At 43.5% G+C, this 18,506-nt stretch overlaps 1 protein-coding gene across 1 annotated transcript in view; it reads right to left on the reverse strand.

Annotated features, from left to right (window-relative positions):
* Positions 1-18,506, reverse strand: part of LOC143983033 (multidrug and toxin extrusion protein 2-like) — a 229,168-nt gene that overhangs the window by 142,040 nt on the left and 68,622 nt on the right. The gene's annotated exons all lie outside the window — the stretch shown is intronic.

The following is an 18,506-nucleotide window of genomic DNA, read 5'->3' on the forward strand; positions in this document are numbered from 1 at the left end:
GACACCCCAGTTTCCGTAATCTCACCAGCTCTGGTAATAAATAGAGACTCACACAGTAATAAAGAAACAGTTAAAATATGTTTACTGTATTTTCAAAACACAAGATGCACATATATATATATATATATACACATACATATATATATATATATATATATATATATATATATATATATATATATATATATATATATATATATATATATTTATTGTTGTGAATTCATGAAGAAATACATTTAATATTCGCTGGCAGAGATGAGGGATTTCAGTAGGCCTAAAAAAAAGGTGGATAAACTATAATGTTGATATTATTGAACTGCGACCTCTTGGAGACCTTTAAAGCAAAGTACAAGATCTCACAGGTTTTTCCAAATGTTAAAAGGATTAGTTCTTTTTAAATTTTTACAAAACCTGTGTTGAAACAAGAGACTGAAACAATGGTATTTTCTGTCACCAAACAAAAAGCTGTTTACTTATTTTGTTGGTTAGAGTGATAAGACCAAACTTGCATAAGTATTTATCACATGGAAATAACCCTTAACTAGAAAACCCCATTGTGCGTAAGTAAAAAGACTGTTTGGACAATATACAACCCTGTAGATAGCTGACGCCTTGTCCAACAAAACCTATTGTAGGACACAACTAAGTCATCTTTAAACATCCATGGGACTGCTCAAAGTCCATCTCTACACATGGTGTTAGAGAGATGTGAGAGGAATATACAAATCAGACATATTTCAAAAATACTTCAAGTGATTAAAACTGTATGTGATATTTGTGGGTCAACAAGGAGATATTGTGGTTTGGTATCTAGTGATCTGGGGAACTTTGTCATGGAGAGATAATATATGAAAGTGTGATCATAAGTAGAAGTGTTTTAGCAACAAATTAGTATTATGAAAAACATATAATCATGATTATAACTGTATAAGAATTTAACCTATGTTTAGATAAACAAATATTGATTGGATACCCGAATTATACATGTATCCCTATAGATAATAATTGTATGTGATATTGTTTGATATATCTAACCTGGGTCCTTTCTAAATGGACAAAAGATTAACAGATATACATATATATCACCATTTTATGCAAGTGATTATTCAAAATTATGTTAAGCATATTTTATATTATGCCATCATTCCTGAACACTCGAGATATATTCGTTAGAACATATATAAACAACGAACACATATTATAGAAATAAAAATATTAACTTAAAGAAATAAAACACATGTGAGACACCTGGTGGTTGAAGGTGCTATTACCTTAAAATCACGAGACTACTGGGAAAGGTGATCATTAAGTCTGCCTGCCAATAGGAAAGGGACACATACCCTCTGGGCAGAACTTAGTATAATTTTATGATCTTTTTGTTTAAGAGGATATTTAAGAAACTAAAAAGATGGTAAAAGAAAAAAAGGAGGAAGAAAAGGAAAAAAAAACAAAAACTAAAAAAACACAGACCCCATACCAGACACCCCCCCGACATTAAGAAGTCTGATGATATTTGACCATTCTCCATCTTGTTGGGCTTGATGAATGAAACCATTCGATGTGCATAGATTTTGGCGGACATCTTCCCTTTTAAGCTGATTGGTAAGATCCAGACCACATAAAGGCTATTTTTATTTCCGCTCTTGAAATTATAGAAACTACATTTTAGAGGTTATGTAAGGATGTTTATTGACTGTCGGGGGTGTATTATTATAACCGGGTTTTAGGGAATTCTATCAAATGTTTAAATCAATTTAGATTTCTGTGTCCCCAGGGAAAGTTTTATTGCTCCATGTAATTGACGGAAATCTGTGGTTTAATAATTAATTAAAATTGGCAATATCGTTCTGCTGACTCGGGGAGGTATACTTTGAATTTCTTCCGGCCGGAGAAGTTTGGAGGGTTATTCCCCTGAGCGACAAGGGATATTGTGTTCTTGAATATAAAGGGTAAATTACCACATATTATTTTTCCACAGACCATCTTGATCCCGTGAGTGATTATTTTAGTTTCCCTGGGTAAAAGCAAATATAATTTTGAAGATGTTTTGATAATGTATGTATGAAATCTCAATCACCAGAAAATTTAGTTCTGTATCAAATTGTATGAATATACTCACTAATTAATAAAGTCAAACTTACTTTACTTATTAATTTTGTTGGGAGATATTGTATACTTTGGTAGGAAAACCCCATAAATTAACTAACTCAGGAAAGGATTGTGGTGTGCACTGACAATTAGAGAAAAATGTACAAAATTACCGTAAGGTTGGAGGCACTGAAAATAAACGCTGAGATCTTCATTAAGATCCCATACCACAATCACAACAATATATATATATATATATATATATATATATATATTGTGGCAGCACGCAGGTAAAATCACCTGGTTGTATTCAGGATGGGAAATATGTGTGTCCTAGATTCAGGCTTTATGCAGACTTTTACAATTAGAGGGGAAGAGTTAATGAGCCCAGCTGTAGTAAGTGGGCTCATTAAGACCTCTAAAAAAAACCCCAGCATGCATAGGGAGATGCTCCATCCTGGAACCAGTTTTGTGTGTATAGACTGGGGAGTCTGAGATCTGTTCTGTGCGGTGAGTTAACGCCTGTGTGGCAAACCCCTACAATAGAGACAGGGACTGGGGCAGCACAAGGCTGCACCCAGTTGTTAGACAGGGAGTCTACGTGTGTAGTTAGAGGTCAAGCTGACCAGGATTTATTTTCTTGTTTTATTTTGTTTGGCTGTTATATGTATCACTGCATGTAGCCTAAATAAACCGGATCTTTTGTTTTTTTCACCTACACCGCTGTCTGCTGTGCCTGACTTTGTGTTGTGAACCCATCCAGGGGGTCACACACACCCGCTACCGAGCGAACCCCCTCACAGTTGGTGGAGAATTTTGGCAGTTTTTTTTTTTTTTTTTTTGTTAAAGCCAGCATGGAGGAGATACTGAGACAGCTGGCTCTAGCAAATGCAAACCAGCAGCAAACAAATGCAGCTTTACAAAAGAGCCTTGCAGCTCAACAACAGAGCCTTGCAGGTCAACAACAAGCCCAGCAGCAGGCAAATGCAAATCAGCAGCAGACAAATGCAACTTTGCAGCAGAGTTTGGAAGCCCAGCAGCAGGCAAATGCAAATCAGCAGCAGACAAATGCAACTTTGCAGCAGAGTTTGGAAGCTCAGCAACAAGCCCAGCAGCGATCTGAAGCCCGCTTCATAGACCTGTTGCAGAAGCAAGAGCAGAATTTTCAACAGCAAATAGAGACATTGATACAGCAACGTCCGCAGACCAATGAAGCAAGTGGGTACAATAATACCGCAACCTTTGGTGTGAGCCGTTTACTGACAAAAATGACTGGAGAGGATGATCCGGAGGTGTTTTTGACCACATTTGAAAGGACTGCTGAAAGGGAAAAGTGGCCTAAGGAGCAATGGGCTGGACTGGTGGCCCCTCTGTTAACTGGGGAATCGCAGAAAGCTTATTATGACCTAGAGCCTGACCAAGCAAAAGACTATGTGGTGCTAAAAGCAGAAATATTGGCACGGCTGGGTGTCACCCTGGCCGTCCGGGCTCAGCGTGTGCATAACTGGACTTTTCAGGTTGGAAAACCTCCCAGGTCTCAAATGTATGATCTCATTCACCTGAGCAGGAAGTGGCTGCAGCCAGAGATTTTGACCGCACCAAACATTGTGGAACGGGTGGTTATGGATCGTTTCCTGAGAGCTCTTCCTACTGCCATCCAAAAATGGGTAAGCCATGGAGACCCAGAAAATGCAGATAAACTTGTGGATCTGGTTGAGAGGTACTTGGCTACAGAGAACTTGACCACCTCTTCCAGGGACTCACGGACTTTCCCCCCTAAGACCAGATCATCCCCAGTGGCGGGTAAGATGACTCCAAGGGGTGAGGGTGGAGAGAGTGAGAGGGTGGGAGTTCTACCTAAGGTCTGGCGGGAGCAGCCCAGGAAGCCCATGCTGCAAGAGGCAGCGAAAAAGATTATTTGCTACCGCTGCCGGCAAGAGGGACATATTGCAGCCAATTGCCCAGTTGTGGATGAGCCTATGCAATGTGACTTTATAAGGGAGAGACGTCAGTCGCTGTTTGCGACAGTTGCATGCACTGCCATTCGGGGACCTGAGAAACATTTATGTAAAATGTGTATTAATGGTAGACATGTTGATGTGTTGCTAGATTCAGGTAGCCTGGTAACATTGATAAAAGCTGAATTAGTTACTACAGAGGTCTCTGGGAAGAACAGGGTGGCTGTTATTTGTGTGCATGGGGACACCCGAGAGTATCCTGTAACTTCAGTGTTTTTTGAGACCCCCAAAGGTAACCTCTCTCATCAGGTGGGGTTAGTGTCTCAGTTACCACATGATGCTATTGTGGGAAGGGATTTTCCAAAATTCTGGGAACTCTGGGATTGTCCTGAGGCCCCCATTGGTGCCACTATAAACCAGGAAGATGACCAGAATTCCTCTGGGAGTGGTGAGGACTCTCCTGAATTTCCCTTGTCGGTATTGGCGGGGGAAACTCGAGAAACTGGGGAGGAGCCAACATCCTCAGATGAAAACATGCCGTCTGTGGAGTTTTCGGATCTTGAGGTTCACAGGAAAAATTTTGCCACAGAACAGTTAAAAGACCCCACCCTAATAAAGGCACGGGAAAATGTGGTGAAAATAGATGGCGAGTTAGTGAACCCAGATAAGACTTGCCCTTATCCTTACTTCACTATGGAAAGGGACCTGCTATATCGAGTGGCTCAAAGGGCAGAAGAAACCATTGAGCAACTTGTAGTGCCCAAACCTTACAGGAAGTTGGTGTTAGAATTGGCTCATGGACACATTCTGGGAGGTCATCTGGGGACAGAGAAAACCAGAGAGAGGGTATTGCAGAGATTCTATTGGCCTGGGGTCATGAAGGAAATAGAAAAGTATTGTTCCTCCTGCCCTGTGTGTCAGAAGTCGGCACCTATGCCACATTTCCGTAACCCACTGGTACCTCTTCCTATCATTGAGGTCCCCTTTGAGAGGATCGCAATGGATTTGGTAGGTCCGATAATGAAGTCTGCTAGGGGGCATCAGTACATTTTGGTTATATTGGACTATGCCACCCGTTATCCGGAAGCAATTCCTCTCCGAAATACCTCGGCCAAAACCATAGCCAAAGAGCTATCCCTTGTTTTTAGCCGCGTGGGTATTTGTAAGGAACTGCTTACGGACCAAGGTACACCCTTTATGTCCCGGGTTATGAAAGAATTATGCAAGTTGTACAAAGTGAAGCAATTGCGTACATCTGTGTATCACCCCCAAACAGATGGGTTGGTTGAAAGATTCAACAAAACCCTAAAACAAATGTTAAAGAAGGTGGTGGATAGAGATGGAAAGAATTGGGATTGTCTAATACCCTATCTGATGTTTGCCATTAGGGAGGTACCCCAATCCTCTACGGGTTTCTCACCCTTCGAGTTGCTCTATGGGAGACACCCAAGGCTGCTGGATATCGCCAAGGAAACTTGGGAAAATGAGAGTTCTCCTCACAGGAGTGTGATTGAGCATGTCGCCCTGATGCAAGATAGAATTGCACAGGTAATGCCAATTGTAAAGGAACATTTAACCCAAGCGCAGTTAGCACAGCAGAGAGTGTACAACCGTGGGGCCAAGACCCGTACTTTTTCCCCGGGGGATAGGGTCTTGGTGCTAGTCCCTACGGTTGAAAGCAAATTTCTGGCCAAATGGCAAGGTCCATATGAAGTAATTGAAAAAATTAGTGAGGTGAACTACAGGGTTAGACAGCCAGGAAGGCGAAAGCCGGAGCAGATCTATCACGTCAATCTGCTGAAAGCCTGGAGGGATAGGGAATCCCTAGTCGCAGAGACTTTGTCACAAGTACAGCCTGATTGCTTAGTTCCTGAGGTTGGAATAGCAGACACCTTATCGAAACCCCAACAACAGGAGGTTAAAGAGTTTGTACTTCGTAACAAAGACATTTTCTCTGAGCTTCCGGGACAAACATCTGGCGTAGAGCATGACATTATCACCCCGCCAGGAGAAAGGGTAAAACTAAAACCTTATAGAATACCAGAGGCCCGACGGGAGGCAATACGTGGGGAGGTTCAAAGGATGCTGGAATTGGGTGTGATAGAGGAGTCCCAGAGTGACTGGTCCAGTCCTATTGTACTAGTGCCCAAACCTGATGGGAGCTGGCGGTTTTGTAATGATTTTAGACAATTAAATAAAGTTACAAAATTTGACACCTACCCCATGCCACGTATAGATGAGTTGGTTGACCGGCTGGGAACAGCCCGATATATGACAACTCTTGATCTCACCAAAGGGTATTGGCAAATTCCCCTGGCCGAGTCGGCCAAGGAGAAAACTGCGTTTGTAACCCCAGATGGGGCATTCCAATATAAGAGAATGCCGTTTGGGTTACAGAATGCACCGGCAACATTCCAGCGGAAAATGGATAAGATTCTGAGGCCCCATCATAAATATGCTGCAGCTTACCTGGATGATGTGATTATCCATAGCACAGACTGGGTCTCACATTTGCCAAAAGTACAAGCAGTCCTAGACTCTATCCGGGAAGCTGGGTTTACGGCCAATCCAAAGAAGTGTACCATTGGACAGGAGGAGGCCAAATATCTTGGGTACACTATTGGGAGGGGGGTGATAAAACCCCAAGTCAATAAAGTCGAGGCCATACAGAGTTGGCCACGTCCCAACAGCAAGAAACAGGTACGAGCCTTTCTGGGAATCGCTGGCTATTATCGACGATTCATTCCCCATTTTGCTTCTCAGGCTGTGCCCCTCACCAACCTGACAAAAGGGAAAGAGTCGGTTATGGTTAAATGGTCCCCAGAGGCTGAGGAAGCATTTCAGTCCTTAAAAACAGCCTTATGTAGCCAGCCAGTGTTGTACTCACCAGACTTCTCTAAGGACTTTGTTGTACAAACTGATGCATCAGACGTTGGGTTAGGAGCAGTGTTATCCCAGGTCTGGAACGGGGAAGAGCACCCAGTCATTTACCTCAGCAGGAAGTTAAAGTCCCATGAGGTAAATTACTCCACGATTGAGAAGGAATGTTTAGCAGTGAAGTGGGTTCTAGATTCCCTTCGGTACTATCTGCTAGGTAGGCACTTTGACCTGGTGACTGATCACGCTCCTTTAAAGTGGATGGCTCAAAACAAGGAGACCAATAGAAGGGTAAATAGGTGGTTCCTGGCCCTACAGGAATTTAACTTTACAGTTAAGCATCGCCCTGGTGTTAAAATGGGGAATGTGGATGCTTTGTCTCGGATACATGCGTGTCTGGCTGCTTGTGTTACAACCCCAAGGTTGAAACAAGAGGGGGGGGTATGTGGCAGCACGCAGGTAAAATCACCTGGTTGTATTCAGGATGGGAAATATGTGTGTCCTAGATTCAGGCTTTATGCAGACTTTTACAATTAGAGGGGAAGAGTTAATGAGCCCAGCTGTAGTAAGTGGGCTCATTAAGACCTCTACAAAAAACCCCAGCATGCATAGGGAGATGCTCCATCCTGGAACCAGTTTTGTGTGTATAGACTGGGGAGTCTGAGATCTGTTCTGTGCGGTGAGTTAACGCCTGTGTGGCAAACCCCTACAATAGAGACAGGGACTGGGGCAGCACAAGGCTGCACCCAGTTGTTAGACAGGGAGTCTACGTGTGTAGTTAGAGGTCAAGCTGACCAGGATTTATTTTCTTGTTTTATTTTGTTTGGCTGTTATATGTATCACTGCATGTAGCCTAAATAAACCGGATCTTTTGTTTTTTGCACCTACACCGCTGTCTGCTGTGCCTGACTTTGTGTTGTGAACCCATCCAGGGGGTCACACACACCCGCTACCGAGCGAACCCCCTCACAATATATATATCTTAAACCAAAAGGTGTAGGAATAAACCTGCAAATAATACCCACTCAGCGCCAGATCAGCCCACAAACAAAAAATAGCAGAGTAGTCTTTAAAAATATTGTAATATTTAAAAAGAATCAGCAGCTGTTTAAAAGATAAGCAAATACCAAACAGTAGTAAAAAAATAAAACAGATCACTGCACAATTAAAATACTAAAACAGCGCTAAAAACAAATATGATATTAAAAGAAATATCACAGTGTGTGGTCTTCCCCACACAGCAAAGTATATAAGCGGTAGATGATAAAACAGGACAGTTAAAAAAAAAAAAAGGAGGAATTTTGTTGAGTGTAAACTTGGAGTTGTCCAGACAGTGCACCTTTCACCATAAATAGTGAAGACAGTCCACCTCGTGCCGCACACACCCCCAGGGGGTCAAACTCACCAGACTCATCTAAATAAGTTAGCATTCAAGACAACCAGGCATCAGGAACCCTCGTCCTATGTCCTCATCATCACCATCAAGATCCAGTAATATAGAGGTTCCGCAATGTCATAAAATGGAAGAGAATCGGCACATAGTGTAATCTTGTTTATTTCAGATACCACCCCCCCCCCCCCCTTTATGACAAGACCTTTTAGTAAAACTGCGTACATCAAAGTTTAAAATCACAAGCATGTAAATGTATAAAACTCAGAGGGCGCTGTCGCTATACTCAGCTGTCCTGGATGGAATGCAAGTTTTCTCATAGAAGCTGCAATCACTGCCGGTTAGACAATGGAGGGCAATGGAGCGCAGAGCGTCACTGTTGGGCCGTCGTGTTGGTCACACCCTGTGTCACGATCTGGAGTCAGGCTCAGAGGCCAGTAGCTATAGCAGCAGAGCAGATATTCACACAGGTCACCCTGGCTGATGACACGGGTTCACCTGAGGTGCAGGGTCTAAGTACTAACCGGTATTCACCAGAGCTCCCAAAGGTGGAGATGGGCTTGGCTGCATGTTAGTGCCAGGTCGCGGTCCTCAGGATAGCCCCACCAGGAGGTGAGCAAGCCGGGGGTCTGGTAGCAGATATAGCAGGTAGGGATCAAGCAGAAGCGTAGTTGAGAAACAAGCCAAAAGTCGGTAACAAATAGTTGCAGGTTGGGATTCAGCAGAAGCGTATTCCAGGAACAAGCCAAATGTCGGTAACGAATTGTAGCGAGGATACGGTCGGCAGCAGGAGAGATAGGAGCAAGATATTGGCTGGTGAAGGCACAATATTCTGGCAACCAGGAAGTGCAGAGACATGGCTTAAATCAGGAAGTTTATGGGAGGAGCAAAGGGTTCAAGGTTCAAGGCAAACAAGATTCAAGACAAGATCACTCAAGGAATTGTCCAAGGAGCTGTCCAGCATTCCAGGTGGCTCAGCAAGCAGAGTCACCGCCAGACACACCAGAGGTCCCAGGTTCAAGCCCAGGTCCTAACAGTACTCCCCTCCTCCCAGGACGTCCCCTGGACGTCTTAGGGCCAGGTTTCTGAGGAAACCTCTGGTGGAATTCCCTTGTCAATCTAGGGGCATGAACATTCTCCTCAGGCTCCCAAGAATTTTCTTCTGGCCCATATCCTTCCCATTGAACCAAATATTGCAATTTGTTCCTAGAGATCCTGGAGTCAAGAATTTTTCGCACCACAAATTCTTCTTCACCCTGTACCTTGACAGGTGGAGGAGGAGGATGAATTCTTCCAGAGAAAGTATTTTCATGAAATGGTTTGAGTAGTGATATATGAAACACAGGTTGAATCTTCATATTGTCAGGAAGTTTTAGGCGAAAAGTGACTGGGTTGATTTGAGCAGAAATCTCAAAAGGTCCCATAAAACTTTTGACCCAACTTAGCACATGGAACTTGAACTTTTAAATTTTTGGTAGACAACCAAACTTTCTCACCTACTTGAAAAGAGGGAATAGACCTACGATGTCTGTCGGCAGTCTTCTTGTAATATTCCTGCGCCTCCTTCAATGTATCAGTCAATTTCTCCTGGATCTCATGTAATGAAGTTAGTCTGTTGGTAACAGCAGGAATTGAAGTTGAGATGTGGAGATCAGGAATAAAAACTGGATGATACCCGGTGTTTAAGAAAAATGGTCTTTGGGATGTGGAACTATGTTTAGAGTTATTATAAGCAAACTCTGTCGTAGGAAGGTAGTCCACCCAGTCATCCTGAAGATAACTCACAAAACATCGAAGGTATTGCTCCAGAGTTTGATTGGTCCTCTCGGTCTGACCATTAGACTGCGGATGAAAAGCCGAGGACAGATTAACTGTTACACCCAAAGCTGAGCAAAAACTTCTCCAAAATTTTGAGGTAAACTGTACCCCTCTGTCAGACACCACATCATCGGGAATTCCATGAAGTTTAAAAACTTCTCTAACCATTACCTCAGCAGTATGTTCGGCAGAGGGTACCCCTTTAACTGGAATAAAATGAGCCATCTTAGTGAGACGGTCAACGACTACCAGAATGGTGGTCATCCCTTTTGAAAGAGGAAGGCCAACCACAAAGTCCATAGAAATTGACCCCCATGGAACAGGTAGTGGTAGAAGTAACCCCCGAGGAGAAGATCGAGGTGTCTTATTGCGAGCACAGGTTAGACATGAAGCTACATAACTCTTAACATCTTTCTTGTACCTAGGCCACCAAAAGGAACGTGATAAGAGTTCTTCTGTCTTAGAAACCCCAAAATGACCAGCAAGCTTAGAGTCATGTACCAACCTGAGGGCTTCTACCCGAACTGATTCAGGTACATAGAGGCAATGCGCTTGAGTCCAAAAACCATTGTTGTACTTGAGGTTAATGTCCTTAGGCAGATTATTAAGAAGTGGGTCATTCTCATACCCTTCCTTGAGAAGATTAAGAAATGTCTTCGAACTCATGGCCCCTAGAAAGTTCTTTTGAGACAGGATTGTACATTCAGAGGTGCTTTCCTGGAGAGGCCCAGACAACATCCGTGATAGGGCATCAGCCTTACCATTCCTTGACCCAGGGCGGTATGAAATAACAAAATTAAACCTGGAAAAGAAAAGGGTCCAACGTGCTTGTCTAGATGACAACCTTTTAGCAGACCTAATAAATTCTAAATTTTTATGATCGGTGAGAACGGTTACAGGGTGCTTAGCTCCTTCCAGCAGATGCCTCCACTCAGAAAATGCTTCCTTAATTGCCAGCAGCTCCTTGTTTCCAATGTCATAATTCATCTCAGCTGAAGACATCAGTCGAGAGAAATAAGCACAAGGATGAAGCTGCATTTTTTCTCCCATTCGCTGAGAAAGGATAGCTCCCACAGCAGAATTAGAAGCATCAACTTCTACGATGAAAGGTAGTTCTGGATCTGGATGTACCAGTATTGGTGCAGAAGTGAAGAGAGTTTTCAGTTTACTAAAGGCAGCCTGTGCCTCAGGTGACCACAAAAAGGGCACCCCTTTCTTTGTCAACTGTGTGATTGGAGCAATTACCCTAGAGAAATTCCTTATAAATCTTCTGTAAAAGTTGGCAAATCCAACAAATCGCTGTATCTCATTAACATTCTTAGGGGCGGGCCAATCCACCACAGCTTTGATCTTATCGGGATCCATGCTTACCCCTTCAGAAGAGATTATGTATCCCAAGAACTGGATCTGACTTTGTTCAAACTCGCATTTCTCTAATTTTATGTAAAGTTGATTTTGCCTTAATCTCTCGAAAACAATACAGACATGCTTGCGGTGTTCTTCCAAAGTATCAGAGAAAATGAGAATGTCATCCAAATATGCTATTACAAACTGATCAAGCAAATCTCGAAAAGCATCATTAATAAAATGTTGAAAAGTTGCAGGAGCATTGCAAAGCCCAAAGGGCATGACCAAAAACTCAAAATGTCCATATCTGGTTCTGAAAGCAGTTTTCCACTCATCTCCGGGACGAATGCGGACAAGGTTGTATGCCCCCCGTAAATCGAATTTGGTAAAGAGCTTGGAAGAGCGGAGTCTCTCAAGCATTTCTGTAATCAGTGGGAGTGGATAGCGATTCTTAATTGTGATCTTATTTAAATCTCTGTAGTCAATACACGGACGCAGGGTGGAGTCCTTTTTCGTCACGAAGAATAAGGCTGCACCAGCAGGAGAGGTTGAGTGTCTGATAAAACCCTTCTCAAGATTCTCATTAATCCACTCCCTGAGCACTTTCAGTTCAGGTTCTGATAAAGAATAAAGGCGACCAAATGGTATTTCTGCCCCTGGAAGCAATTCAATGGGACAATCATAAGAGCGATGAGGAGGCAGCTGATCTGCGTTCTTTTTATCACAAACGTCCCGAAACTCAAGATATTGTGGAGGTAGCTTGTCGTATTACTGGGTAGTTGCCAAAACTGCTTGTAAATCTTGGGTTGGTGGATGGCTTATTTGATAAGATTCTTTGCAATGTTTCTTGCAATGGTCAGATGTAAACACCGGGAGGTGTTCGGCTCACCCCTACTGGAGAGTAAATGTGATTAAAATAATATGTGAATAGGCCTACACCATTATTATTTTCTATTGTAGTTATACCACTGATGTAGATATTACAATACATCTCAGAGGTAGTATAACATATCCAGAGACCACAAAAAAGTGCAACACATACTTAAAAATCGCTGATAAAACAGTTTATGTCAAGATCGATATTTATCCCATTGGAGGATAAAGTGTCAACCAAAAAAATCCAGTGGGTTTTTCATTTAGAAAGTTCCCTCACTAGATTATCACCCCTCCAAAAGGGTTTCAGATGGTCAACACCCCAAAATTTCAGCCCAGAAGGGTCCTGGCCATGATGTAGCTTAAAGTGTAATGATACATTATGGTCCTTGAAGCCAATTTTAATATTAGCTATATGTTCGGCGATCCTTATTCTGAGTAGTCTTTTTACAACCAATATAAATTAACCCACAGGGGCATTGGAGAGCCTAAGCGACATATGCCGTATTACACGTTATAAAATTCTTAATGCTGAACTCTTTGTTATTAGAGGTAGAGGTGAACTTATCCAGCTCTCTGAGTGATGTTCTCACGTCTTTACATGCACTGCATTTCCTGCAGGCATAAAATTTATCTTTATTCCAAAAAGAAAGAGGTCTGCATGGGGGATCCAACGCCTTCTTCACAGCTCTATCAGCAAAACTGGGGGCATGTCGATAAATAAATCCAGGTCTAGAGGGTAGTACTGATTTGAGTATCTTGTCCATAAGAATTATGTATCAATGGGCAATAAAGATTTTTCTTCCCTGTATTGCGAGTGAAAACCTGATAGAAAACTCCACTCCTGAGCATTACTCTCTACAGGGTGAATAGTATCCTTTAAGAGTACCTTTTAGAAGTTTAAGATGGCATGTAGTCCCATAGGATGGTCTGGATGATCCAGAATTAACTAAAGAATGGCTTGAATTCTTTAATGGGATGGAGTTCAAGTTACAAGAGCTCGTTTTAAAAAGGAAACTTTTAAAATGGCACAATTGGAAGCACAGTTTAATGAACTGCAGACACAACTCAAACCCATTAAAGATTCACAGCAAGTGGTAGATTTTAATACACGGATCAAAAACAAATTGGAAAAGGTAGATAAGGACACCCAGAGAATAAAAGACTAAGAAATTTCAAAGGGATATTGGTGATTTTCATTTGAATTATATTTATCTCTGACAACAAATTAAAAAATCCTATAATGAATACTGGGAATATTGAGACTGTACATGCAGTTAATCAGATTGAGGGTTCCCAGCACCCCATTAGTAGTGATCCTCCCATAAGAGATCATCAAAGAATTGTGGCACCCACATACATAGGCCACTCTACCCCAATTAGGACCAATATAGATCATGGGAGAGATAAACAGAATGGGGGGGCCTCCCAATACTTACTGTATCACCATCGTATGACCAATAATCAATATCATGTTCCAGTATATAATAGATACGAAGCCCTGAAACAGCAGGATGATAGGGAAATGTACCAATCCCCCCCGTCCTTTTTTAGGGAGGGGGAGAGGGAGAGGATGGCAGAAACGGGGCAGAGGATTCCCACCAGGAAGAGACCACAACCAATACAGGAATACAGGGGACCCCAATGGAGGGACCCACCTTATTGGGAGAGGGAGCTAGCACAACATCCAGGCCTAAGGAGAGAAGACCAAGGGGATGCAGAGCTGGACGAAAGGATCCAGGAAAAGAAGGAGAGACCAGGACTAGGAGGTATCTTCAATTTGACAGATATTGATCTAACATATAAGGAGACTAATATTTTGAATTTAGGCTTGAAGTATGGCCTGAAAAGATCTGTTAATACATTTGATGTATTTATAGATATACATAAATACACGAGGAAAATGAATATGAAAAAATATTTTTTGAACAAAAATTACTAGCCTTTCATCAGCGACAATTGATAGTGGACTATGCAGCAAATACCTCTTCAATACGCTGAATGGGGCTAATCAGCATGTTGACATCTTCAAATGACTAGTTATGTGATTTTCACAATATAATCCCCAAAAAAGATGTCAATCCACGTTACATACAAGAAGGCATTGAATCATTGGAAAGAAGGAAAAACAGTTATTAGACATGTGCAGACTGAAATATTTCGTTTCGGAATTTAGTTTTCGTCCGAAGAATACATTTATTTAGTTACTCCCGAAATTTGTTTTTATTTATTTTGTTTTTCGTTAAAAAATTGCATTCGTCCGAAAATCTAAATGAATTGCGGTCGCATCGGTCATTGAAGGCTTATGGTGTCTGTAGGAATGTTTAAAGAATATTCGATGGAGCAGCGAAACTCACTTATGATGCGGCAATCATACATTCCCGGTCGAATACTTCGACTACAAGCTATAGTAGGATTCTAATGTTGTATGTCTTCTATGGGTTTTTTTTTTAAGGCTATTTACATTGCACACAAGTCATTAGCATTAAGAAAAAAAAAAAAATTAAGAAAAAAAAATTTGTGGGGGTTCCCCGAAATTCCATACCAGGCCCCCCAGCCTCCCCCCTGTGTGAAATGGTAAGGGGGCCTACCATTTCACCAAAAAAGTGTTAACAATGACAGGAGACAGTCTTTGACAATTCCTTTATTAAAGTTTTCTTTCATCTTCTTTCTTCTGTTCATATTCCTTCTTTTCTTCATCCTTCGGTTTCTTCCTCCATCTTCTTCTTCCTCCGATCCTCTTCTTCCACCGATCCGCTTCTTCTTGGTCCGGTGTTCTCGTCCGGCATCTTCCTCCACAATGTCTCTTCTTGGTTCACAGGCCGCTACGCGCAATGGGAGGCACCCGCTGTGTGACACTTTTCTTCTGACAGTTCTTTTATAACGGAGGGTGAGGGCACCCGGTGAGTGACTCCGCCCACTCTGACACGATTCCAAGCGTGGGGTTCCCCTTAATATCCATACCAGACCCAAAGGACCTGGTATGCTCTTGAAGGGGAACCCATGGCGTTTTTTTTTTTTTACATTAAAGTCGTGTTGTAAGTCGCGCTGTGATTCACACTCAAGTCATGTCCAAGTTGCCTCCCAAAGTCGTGCTGGAAGTCGTGTTGCTTCTGTGAATGAATGGACTGGCATTTATTTATGTTGTATCTTTCATTTTTCGGACAGAGATAGATATATATATATATATATATATATATATATATATGGAAACACTCCTGCCCACACTGGCACACTGCTATTTTATCCAAAGTCGCACAGACACGATCGGAAATTCGGCCAGCAAAAGACAGATGAGAGCTTTTGGTCGGAAAATGCAATCGTGTGTATGCTCCATCCATCGGACTTTGGCTGGCCGAATTTTGGTCAGCAAAAGACTGAGAGCATGTTCTCAATTTTTAAGTCGGAGAAAGTTCCTATCCGAAAATGCGTTCGTGTGTATGCAATTCCGACGCTTTTTCTAGTCCTGTCATATGTGTTGTACGTCACCGCGTTCTTGATGGTCGAAATTTGGTATGACCGTGTGTATGCAAGACAGCTTGAGCGAAATCCCGTCGGAATTCCGTTGGGAAAACCATCAGAGCTTTTTCCAGCCAAAATTCTGATTCTGTGTACGTGGCATAAAGTATCAAATTATCTCAATATATTGGTGCAACGTTCCCTTGATTGTAAATGAACACAGATATTAATCCAATCACAGAAACCTATGTGAACAGGTTAACAGCTGAGTAGACATCTGACACTGTATATCAGTGATGGCAAACCTTTTTGAGCCCGAGTGCCCAAACCGCAACGCAAAACCAACTTTTTTCTTTTAAAGTTCCAACACAGAATTAAACCTGCCAGCGGTTCTGTACAGAGAATGGGACTGATCATCCCTCTGAATAAATCCTAAGGGACCAAAAACCTACAATTCTAGCAGATTCGCTCAGAATGCAGGGATCAGCAATGCGTTGTGCTCATAATGCACTGATCTACCTGACCATTACATTTACCTACCTGACACATGCATTCACCTAACTGACCATAGCACTCACTTGCCTGACCATTGCACTCACCTGCCTGACCATTGCACTCACCTGCCTGACCATTGCACTCACCTGCCTGACCATTGCACTCGCCTGCCTGACCATTGCACTCGCCTGCCTGACCATTGCACTCGCCTGCCTGACCACTGCACTCGCCTCCCTGACCACTGCACTCGCCTCCCTGACCACTGCACTCGCCTCCCTGACCACTGCACTCGCCTCCCTGACCACTGCACTCGCCTCCCTGACCACTGCACTCGCCTCCCTGACCACTGCACTCGCCTCCCTGACCACTGCACTCGCCTCCCTGACCACTGCACTCGCCTACCTGACAACTGCACTCGCCTACCTGACAACTGCACTCGCCTACCTGACAACTGCACTCGCCTACCTGACAACTGCACTCGCCTACCTGGCACTCGCCTACCTGACCACTGCACTCGCCTACCTGACCACTGCACTCGCCTACCTGACAACTGCACTCGCCTACCTGGCACTCGCCTACCTGACAACTGCACTCGCCTACCTGACCACTGCACTCGCCTACCTGACCACTGCACTCGCCTACCTGACCACTGCACTCGCCTACCTGACCACTGTACTCGCCTACCTGACACATGCATTCACCTACCTGACACATACATTCACCTACCTGACCATTACACTCACCTACCTGGCACATGCATTCACCTAACTGACCATTGCACTCACCTGTCTGACCATTACAGTCACCTATCTGACCATTGCACTTGCCTACCTGACACATGCATTCACCTGCCTGACCATTGCACTCACCTGCCTGACCATTATACTCACCTACCTGACACATGCACTCACCTACCTGACACATGCATTCACCTGCCTGACCATTGCACTCACCTACCTGACACATGCACTCACCTACCTGACACATGCACTCACCTACCTGACACATGCACTCGCCTACCTGACCACTGCACTCGCCTACCTGACAACTGTACTCGCCTACCTGACACCTGCACTCATCTACCTGACCATTGCACTCACCTACCTGGCACATGCATTCACTTAACTGACCATTGCACTCACCTGTCTGACCATTACAGTCACCTATCTGACCATTGCACTTCCCTACCTGACACATGCATTCACCTACCTGAGCATTGCACTCACCTGCCTGGCCATTATACTCACCTCCCTGACACATGCACTCACCTACCTGACACATGCACTCACCTACCTGACCATTACACTCACCTACCTGACCATTACACTCACCTACCCGACACATACATTCACCTACCCGACACATGCATTCACCTACCTGACCATTGCACTCACCTGCCTGACCATTATACTCACCTCCCTGACACATGCACTCACCTACCCGACACATGCACTCACCTACCCGACACATGCACTCACCTACCCGACACATGCACTCACCTACCCGACACATGCACTCACCTACCCGACACATGCACTCACCTACCCGACACATGCACTCACCTACCCGACACATGCACTCACCTACCCGACACATGCACTCACCTACCCGACACATGCACTCACCTACCTGACACATGCATTCACCTACCTGACCATTACACTCACCTACCTGACACATGCATTCACCTACCTGACCATTACACTCACCTCCCTGACCATTACACACATGCACTCACCAAATTAACACCTTTATTTTGCAAAATTGAGTAAAATCTGTAACTGTACAGAGCACAATGTCAGCGTTGTCGTGAGTTGGTTTGTATTAGTTTTTTGTAGATCGTTACATACCGTTAAACAAGCAATAAACTTTAACAGTGAAAGGCTTACTTTAGAGATGTTTAGATGCAGGGAAATAATGGATCCACTCCACATTGATCTTACCGTTCTCCAGTCTCTCCGGCAGCTCATTCCCACCCACAAGTCTCCTCTGATCCCAGCCGTATGTTCTCCCAGTCACGCCCTGCACGTCACCGCTGATTTGTTTGATGGTGGGTGCGGTGTGGATGAGACAGCCTCTATGATTGGATTAGCATGCGCACGTCACCCCTGGGCACTTATTCTTTGTCACGCCCACTCGCCTACAGAACTGTTGGAGATGTAGTTTGCGATGCGGACGATTATGTTTTCACTGTGTGCTTT

This window comes from Lithobates pipiens, unplaced genomic scaffold (assembly GCF_037356315.1).
Source record: "Lithobates pipiens isolate NorthernLeopardFrog02 unplaced genomic scaffold, aLitPip1_a1.2 Scaffold_16, whole genome shotgun sequence".
Classification (NCBI taxonomy): Eukaryota; Metazoa; Chordata; class Amphibia; order Anura; family Ranidae; genus Lithobates; species Lithobates pipiens.